The sequence below is a fragment of the Adiantum capillus-veneris genome, chromosome 23 (genome assembly GCF_014529385.1).
Source record: "Adiantum capillus-veneris isolate H3 chromosome 23, ASM1452938v2, whole genome shotgun sequence".
NCBI lineage: Eukaryota > Viridiplantae > Streptophyta > Polypodiopsida > Polypodiales > Pteridaceae > Adiantum > Adiantum capillus-veneris.
The window spans coordinates 99139173-99146295 of record NC_140953.1 but is presented as its reverse complement, the minus strand read 5'-3'; the positions used below and the strand labels follow the sequence as shown (position 1 = coordinate 99146295).

The following is a 7123-nucleotide window of genomic DNA, read 5'->3' as shown; positions in this document are numbered from 1 at the left end:
ACTTGGTCTCACCTATATATTTGTATCTTGTCCTCAATATGAATCAGTCTTTGGGAGCGTATATGGTGTGTCTCTTGTCTCATCTCTCTCTCTTTCTCTCTACATCTCAACATACAAATTAGTAGTTAGAGAAATTTTGGGTATAAGGGATGCAGCTGTCAAGAGTACTGCAATAGCAGATTGGAACCACTAACAAGAATAGCCGATTGTGGACAAAGTACATGACTGTGGGAAAACCGGTTCAATAGGTGCATATTTTGAGGTCTTATGATCTTGACATTGAAGGAAAAAATAACAATTATGTAAGAATCGGTGTAACCAACAGGGATCAATGATATTGTGGGAGCTTTGCATAGGAATATTCTTGGCTGATGAGCTGGAGTTCTTTTGGATTGAATGCCCATGGTGATAGTTGTAGGAAACATAAGGTACTAGGTGGGAAGAGCCTTGCAATGTAGAGCTTAAACATGTTGCATTGGTACTGCAGATGGGTAGTACTGTATAGTACCTCTCTCCCTCTCTCTCTCTCTCTCTCTTTTTTTTTGGGAAAACTTTCTCTTTATATTACAATAATTTACAATCTGCTGTCATACTACAGCTTTTGTATGATCCATACCACTTTGTCTCTGAAGGCTTGATCTGTTAAAGAGAGAGCATCTTCCATCATCCTATCTCTAATGACAAACAAGGGAACTGTATGATTGACACTCTGGCCCGGATCAAATGTACATTGATTTCTCATATTCCATACAAACCATAAGAACCATACTCTGAAGGACTTTAGTGCAAACTCAAGTGCTCGATCTTCTGGGATTTGGAGCTTGAAAAAGTTCATTGATACCTAGATATGGAGATCCCCCAAGCATCATACCACATCCATTTTGCCCACTTCCACCATTCCATAACAGGCTTGCATGACTAGAATATATGTCTGGTGTTTCAGGACAACAGCATCTGATGCATTTGCCAGAGGTAATACCCTTTTTCTTTAGATTCATGGCAGTGGCCAATACACCTGTGAGAGCTCTCCACAAAAAAAGCCTGAATTTAAACTGATTAGAAATCAACCATACATTTGCAAGAGTTTTTTGCTACCAATATACATCCTGATGAAGGGACCATTGTGAATTACATCTTACAAAAATATTTGGTTTTGGTAACAACAAAGCATAAAAGACAGAGGTGTTAGCGGTCCACCAATCAGCTGCCTGATTAGGAATGTTCCAATCCCGATGTCGTTCTTCCAGATTGAGAGCATCTCTACGAGGCAAGCCTTGAATCTGAGCACAAAGCTGATGCCAAGGTATTCTGAAGCCAAACCCTAGTCTATATTGGCGTCTGGCAACCGAAAAGAGTTTCAAGTCGAGGTTAGAATCAACCATCTTCTGAATTTGATTGAGACCTTTTTTGCGCATCGGCAGTGAAACCTTACTCAACAACCTGGCTGGTGGGGTTTTAAAAGCAAAGCTCGAGAACAAGCTCTCCCCCCCCCCCCAATGATTTCCCTGTATACCTAACCCTACCTTGCCAGACCAAAGCAGAGCATATCATCTTCCAAGAAGATATTAACATACTTGACACGTCATATCCTGTTTTAAGAGGAGCAGCTGAGAAAACTTTATCCCAGGCTGTCATATTCCAGATTCCATGGAAGTAAACAATTGATTTGTCAACCAGCTTCCACAAGCATAAATCCCAATCGTTATCAGAAGCCAGCATATGCTTGATAAGGGAGCCCCTCCTGGCTTGAGCATGGACCTGTAGATTCAAGATATTTAAGCCTCCCTGAGAGTATGGTACTGCAGTTTTGCTCCAAGCAACCAAAGCATTGGAAGATTGAGAGGAGTTCCACAAAAACTTAGCCAAGACCGAGATGCATTTCTGAAGCATTTTATCAGACGAGTTGATCAAGGGCAAGTAAATTAGCAAATAAGGCATGAGAATACTCTGAACGATTTTGAGCCTGACATGTAAAGGCCATTCATCACAGTGCCAAGAAGCAAATTTAGCCAACACTCTCTCCAGAACCCAGTGTTGCAAGTGTTTCTGAGAGACCATGACCCCAATTAGAAAGCCAAGGTGTCTAAAAACATGACCCTTAGGAATTCTTTTCCCATACCAAATCAGAGAGTCAAATTCCCTTGCAGATATGTCAATCAAGAAGACTTACATAGGTTCAGTGTAAGACCAGCCGCAAGAGCATACATATCTAGAGTTTTCATACATCTGTGAATATTGATGTTGTGGGCCTTCAAAAATAGAAAGGTGTCATCTGCAAACCCGTTGCGCGGGATATGTTTACCTCCTAATTGGAGGGTTTGCAAATAGCCCTATTGTACCAATTGATCCAGGTATGCATACAGAGAGTGGGAGGCCACGGCAAAGAAAGGGGGGCTAACGGGACATCCTTGTCTTACCGATCTGGAAATGTATATTTTTTCCGAGAGTCTACCATTAATGCTCAATCTGGAGTAAGCATGTTCACCAAGCAGAGAGATACACTTGCTGATCCGAGGGCCAAACCCCATACCTTGCATGGTTGGTTGCACAAAGTCCCACTGCACTGTGTCAAACGCCTGGGCAAAATCTATCCGAAACATTACCATGTCTTGTTGTGAAGATAAGGCATGCTCTATGCCCAGCTGAACCGTCAAAATGTTATTAAATATTGACCTCCCTCCAATGAAACCTGTTTGAGCTGGGTGAATGTGTTTTCTGAGTTCGGGACCAATCCTGAAAGCAATGGCTTTTGCGAGTATTTTATAGAGTATCCCCATCATGGTGATAGGTCGCCAGTCCGCTAGGGTTTCGGCTGGATCTCCGAAAACATGGATCCTGCACTCAAACAGGGCATCATCAAACTCATCCCCAAAACAACCTTCCCTAAAATCTCTCTCTCTCTCTCTCTCTCTCTCTCTCTCTCTCTCTCTAGCACATGTGTGCTAAATTTTCTTAACTCTAGACATCATGCATCGACATGTCGGCCCTAGATGCAATATATAGAAGTACATTGATTGTAGTAAATAGGTGCATGATATATATGTACTTCAATATTTAATGTGTGTCCAACTCAAGCTTTCCTCCATTCTTCAAAATAAATTACAGTAAAGAAGCCCAGAACTTCCATCTACAACACACTCTCTCTCTCTCTCTCTCTTATTCTTCTGTTCCATCTGGAAGACGGGTTTATACACAAGTATAGTATAAAACCCGCCACAAGAGCACCATTGATTTTCACTCTCATGCATGGGACGTATATTATAAGAAGGGATAGACAAGCATCATATTCTTGCGTCTGCATGCGTTATGTTCTTCTGTTACCTCTTCTTCGTCTCTAGCGTACACAAACATACGAAACTCTCTCTGATCTCTCTCTCTCTCTCTCTCTCTCTCTCTCTCTCGCTCTCTCTCGCGCGCGCGCGCTCACTCACCGCCCTGCCACCTCTTGCTCAACCCTGTCTCATAGACATTTGCATTCAGGCACAGAATCGTGAGGCAGCGTTATGGCCATGACTGGTGCAAATTGCACGCGCTGGGGCCGCACTGGTGCAAGCGGCTGCGAAGTCTTCCTGCAAGTGCCAGTAGTGGATGGAAATGACAATAATGTGAAGATGTCAGTGTACTCCTTGCTAGCCCCGCAGCCGCCGCTGCATCCGATAATGCAGGTACGCAGCTTATGACCTATGACCTAAACTCATTAATTGCGTTAATGATATTGCTTGCTAGCGCCTCCAGCACCGGAGTCGCCGCAGTGTGCGTTAATGTAGGTGGGCAGCTTATGACCTGTGACCTTACCTAAGCATGTTTTCCTAACGGTGGTATGCAGATAACTAGAGCTAATCAAATTCTCCATGAGCAGGCCTAGCTAGTTAATTATACTCTATTCTGGTGCGTTTTCAATTAACACATGATCAATAATGCCGTCTAATTAATTGTGCTACATGTGTCAGTCTTGGCCGGCAACATTAAATGACAGCAGTGCCATAAAACCGCTGCCGACGACTGTGGTCATCCGCAAGATTCCAACATCTGTGAGGTGTGTAGTACATTAACCCCTTCACACGCACTCAACAGGCATTTGTTTATGATTGTTTTTCTCAATATATCCCTGTCGAGCTTTTAGAAAGAAATTTTCTACCTCTGATTAATGCAGGCAACAAGACCTGCTTAAGTTCTTAGATTCATTTTGTGCCGAGAACAATTTGATGCAAGAGGGAGGCCAGTGTCTACTTGCTGCGAAATTCCATTCCATGCAGAAACGGCCTATGCGGAGACAGAGCAGCGATGTGGAAATCAATTATGTCCACATACCGTTGAGCAAGTACGTCGAATGATTTTTTTGCTAAATTCTAAAATGATAAACATTTTCCTTTGACAGAAGTCCTAATTATCAGAAGTACAAAACTGCAGGAAAGGAGCCCATAAAGGGTTTGCTGTCATAAATTTTACTAAATTGAAAGGGCAATGATCTTCAATGCCCTTCTTCACGAAAGACAGGTGGAAATGGGCCCGCAACGTCGTGCATTTGTTTACAAAGTCGCATTCGCTGAAAAACAAATAGACGTAAGTACATGTCATGGAGAGAAGTAGGTATCAGATAGCTGGTAGGCTAACTCCCTAATTATCCCGTATATGTGTAGGGTCTGGAGGCAGAATTTCGCTCTACTCTTGCCACTTTGCAAAAGCCCATGCTTTTCAATCCACCATGCAACGGTGCCAAGTACAAGCTTATCGACTTTCTTCAGCGATGCCATCACCAAATCAGCCATGGAGATATTAATGTTGAGCATGCGCAAATTGTAGAGGAGGATGTCGTCCACCTTAATTTGCCTCCATACAGATCAGCTACGGCTCTGCCTGGAGAACTAAAAACCATTGAAGCAGCTGATGCTCATGTGCACAGAAAGTCCACAAAGAGAAAGAAAACAGAAAATTCGCCAATGGCGAGCTCCACATCACCGGCTGAGTGGTCTACGACAACGAAGGTTACAGCGACGCCAATGAATGGTGGCAAAGAAAGAAAGACGGAGAAATTGATGACAAAGGGACAACAACAGGCGGCAATATATTGGCCACCGAACGTGATGTCAATGGCGATGAGGGGAAAGCTGTCAGCACAACTAACATCGACGACGGGAGTGTCTACTAAGAGAAAGTCTACGAAGATAAAAGAAAAAATATTGGATGCAAGAGGTGGGATCATAGAGTCCGTGCCGCGACCAGCGTTGTCAAATGTGATTGTGTCCAATTGTCCTTTGGATGATGAGGCTGGTGTTGCAATGAGGCAAAAGATAAGAAAGGTATACCATGGTATGCTCAGATTTTTCTTCAGTGGGATGAGCAAGTTATCCGTCTCTGGAATCATTTTATGTACACTATTCCTACTATGTTAATGACATCGTTCCAGCCATATTGTGTAAAGACCACCTCTCTCTCTCCCACTCTCTCTCTCTCTCTCTCTCTCTCACACACACACACACACACACACACACAATACCCGTTGTCCCATTGGTTCAGTCTCACCAATGTAAGCAAAGAAGATGTTGCAATGTAGACTCCCCCCCTCCCCCGTGTGTGTGTGTGTGAGAAAGAGAGACCGCATAGGGATGACACCGAAATCAAAACCTCTCTCTCTCTCTCTCTCTCTCTCTCTCTCTCACACACACACACACACACACACACACACACACATACCAATATGTGCATGCTAACACATGTGCCCCACGCATGCACCCGAAGGTGTGTGCAAATGACACAGCAATACAGAATTGGCTGGGAGGCCCGTTGTCTATGAGTGGGTGAAGCAGACCGGAGCTACCATGTCGCCCGTCACTAGAAGGCAACATACACACAAAATAGCAGGCATGGGAGATAACCGCACATGTAGTTTGGAATTAATGTCGATTGCGCCAAGAGCGGGATATTCATATCCAGTTGGCATGCATTCGCTCATTTCTAAGGTTGGTCACACGAGACACAGTATTCCGTAATAGATAACTGTGCTACCAAGCCTTTTTTTTTGAATAAAATGTCGGTTATGGATACATTTTCTATTCATGCAAAGGTTGTCGTACGCTCCTCAATGCCACGTGGAGGTTTCAAGGCGGCGACCACCGGCTCAATTTCGAATTGTAGGCACGACACCTCTGCATAGTCCATTGCAAGCCTTGTGTGGCGCCATCTACAACACCAACAGTGTGGTCAAAACGGGCTACATCCAAGGCAAATGCGGATTTGCAGCTCTACATTAATAGCTCTCTAGGTAGCCCTTTGCATGATTGTGCCAATTTTGGCATATTTACAAAAGGCTATGCTCAATAGAACTGATCGAGCCGGTTCAGTAAGATACGAGCCGACCACCATCTAAAGCTGACACACACACACTCTCCTACACAAGTGTGGTGTTTTTTCCTTTAAGGCTGGCTCTCGCCCCCCCTACATGCATAAGCATTGGCGATAGCCCTCACAAGTGGTATCAAAGCCCTCTTCGACTTCAAGCCTGGATTCCCCTCTCCCACCCCACATGCATATATCCCCTTGGGAGAATCTTTGTGAGATATGGATGTGTAGGAAATCGGCCACTGCAAGAAATCAAGCAGTTGAATTGAGCCTATCTGAGAGTAACAAAGAATTAGGAGAAGCGGGGATAGGATAACGGAGAGTTGCAACAAGAGAATTGAGCTAAAACCATATTAGGTAGTTTGGTAAGAATATCACATTATGGGAATTTCCAAATTAACTACATTCATGTAATTTGAGAATTATCTAGTTTAAAGTGGGAAAATACGAGAAAAAAGTGTTGATTTATGGTTGGTAAATATAGTGCAAATCGTAATGGATTGTGGTGTTGACAAACACCAACAGTCAAGAGGATCCACTACACATGAACTCTTATAGATATTCAAATTACATAAAACAAATGAAGATACAAATAAAGATCTTGTTTAGAAAACTGACTTGTATAGTCACAATAGAAGCTCCAAATAAATTTACTGCATGTTTGATACCACATCTACATTTTGATCCGAGTGTGGTTGCATGATGTACATGCATGAGGCCTTCTTTGGATTTTTGAGCATGCCTTTTTGTAATCTTAATTCTAGAAAATGGTCCATCTTTGCTG

At 43.2% G+C, this 7123-nt stretch overlaps 1 pseudogene; it reads left to right on the top strand.

Annotated features, from left to right (window-relative positions):
• Nucleotides 1–3941: 3941 nt before the first annotated feature.
• LOC147428224 (uncharacterized) lies at nucleotides 3942–4825 on the top strand (annotated as a pseudogene).
• The last annotated feature ends 2298 nt before the right edge of the window (nucleotides 4826–7123 follow it).